Here is a 2,081-nt window from a genome sequence, read left to right as displayed (position 1 = left end):
AGGCACTGGCATGGCTGTGTGGTTAAAAAGCTTGCTTTCCGGCTGTGTAGTTTCAGGTTCAGTCTCACTGCATGTTTATAATGTTCTAAGCTAAGTTCTTCTTAAGGTCTAAATTTTTGAATTTTTAACCTAGTTTTTTGAGATCCAACATTTCTTAATATTTACATCACTAGTGTCCTTGTGGATGAGTGTTGTCACCATTAGTTTTGGAATACGGGTTCCTTGTTCAAATCCAGTTTCATTCACTGTATACATATAACAATAAGACACCTAATGACTATCAGAGACCAGTCTGACTATAACAAGGAAGTACATATTAAATTTTATATCATAGATACAAGGCCATAAATTTGTGAAGGTTGGTGACTTGCTGTGCTTGAGAAAACCTGTGAAATCGTAATTGTAGCCAGTTCTGGTGATAACAGGAAAAAAAGTGAGTTGGAATGAAAGGTGTGAAAGAGACTTGCCACTTTTGTGAAGCTAGCTGGTCCCATGTATTGTAGTATTAGCAAAAAATGTACAGGGAGCAGACATAGGAGGAACTTGGTTACAGTGTAGCTAGATTATAGAAAAAACCCATCTGATTCTGCTTCCAAATCATGGATGTAGATGTCCCTGCAACTTCTAAAGTTAAAAATGATATAACAAAAGCCCTTACCCTAGATCAGCATTCTAAAGTTACATACAAAATGAGGCTCTGTAGTGTCTTATGGGATACATTCTTTTATCATTTATTTGTTTCAGTCACTAGACTCTGGCCACGCTGGGGCACCACCTTGAAGAATTTTTAGTTGAATGAACAGCTCTTGGTACTTTTTTCTTTTTAAAGCCTGGTACTTATTCTGCAGGGGTCTTTTGCTGAAACACTCAATTACAGGGATCTATACAAAAGGTCATCAATTGCCAAGTGACACTGGGGGACAAACACAGACACAAAGACACACACATAGGTATTGGGTCATCCCATAAATAATGCGGTTTTTTTCAATTGCATGAACTAAAAGCTGGAGAGTGATGGGATAAACTACCTGCATCAACTTGCTATAAAAGCAGGTAGTAATTTTATCTTGTATTTATTCCTAATGCAAGTTTTGAAGAGTTCAGTTTCATTTTAACAGTTATTTTTTTAAAGCTATAATGGAAGTGGCAAAGGAGCATATTCGGCATATTTTATTTTATGAGTTCAATAAAGGCAACAAAGCAATGCAAAGTGCAAAGAATACTAATGCAGTATATGGGGATTGGACAATAAGCGTAAGCCAGTGTCAATGGTGGTTCCAGAAATGCTGAGCCAGAAACTACAGCCTAGAAAATGAGCCTCATCCTGGAAGATCTGTAGAGCTCGATGAGGACGTACTACAAACCCTGATGGAACAAAATCCCATTGTAACTGTTGAGGAACTATCAGAGAAGCTTGGATTTGGTCATTCAACCATTCATTGACACCTCTGTGCCATCAGAAAAGTTAGCAAATTGGGTCAATGGGTTCCTCACAAACTTTCCGAGTCAAATCATGCTCTTCTTTGCTATCACATCTCACGAATCTACCGTTTTGGGACCAAATAGTGACTGGCGATGAGAAATGGGTTCTCTGTAAAAATCTCAAGTGCCAAAGACAGTGGGTAAGGAAAGGAGAAACACCGGCACTCCAGGCTATAGGTCTTCACTCACATAAGGTGTTATCTGTTTGGTCAGATATGAAAGGTTTAGACCACTTTGAACTTTTAAACCCAAACCAAATGATAACAAAGGAAATCTCCTGCAAGCAGCTTGAGTGGCTTGAGTCTGCACTAGAAGAAAATGACCATCTTTGGTTTCAAGACGAAAGATGTTCTTCCATCAGGATAATATTTGACCACATACAGTGAGGATGACATTCCAAAGGCTGGATCAGTTCGAATGGGAAATCATATCTCACCCAACATATTCACTGGACATTGCCCCGTCTGATTATCATTTATTCTGCAGTCTTCAAAATCATTTGGAAGGAAAAAGTATGAATTCTGTAGACGAGGTCAGAACATTACTGGAGGAGTATTTTTTGTCATGTACAAGTGAATTTTGAAAGAGAGACCTTGCAA

The sequence above is a fragment of the Octopus bimaculoides genome, chromosome 21 (assembly GCF_046866305.1).
Source record: "Octopus bimaculoides isolate indiv1 chromosome 21, ASM4686630v1, whole genome shotgun sequence".
In the NCBI taxonomy this organism is placed as follows: Eukaryota; Metazoa; Mollusca; class Cephalopoda; order Octopoda; family Octopodidae; genus Octopus; species Octopus bimaculoides.
This window is presented reverse-complemented; position numbering follows the sequence as displayed.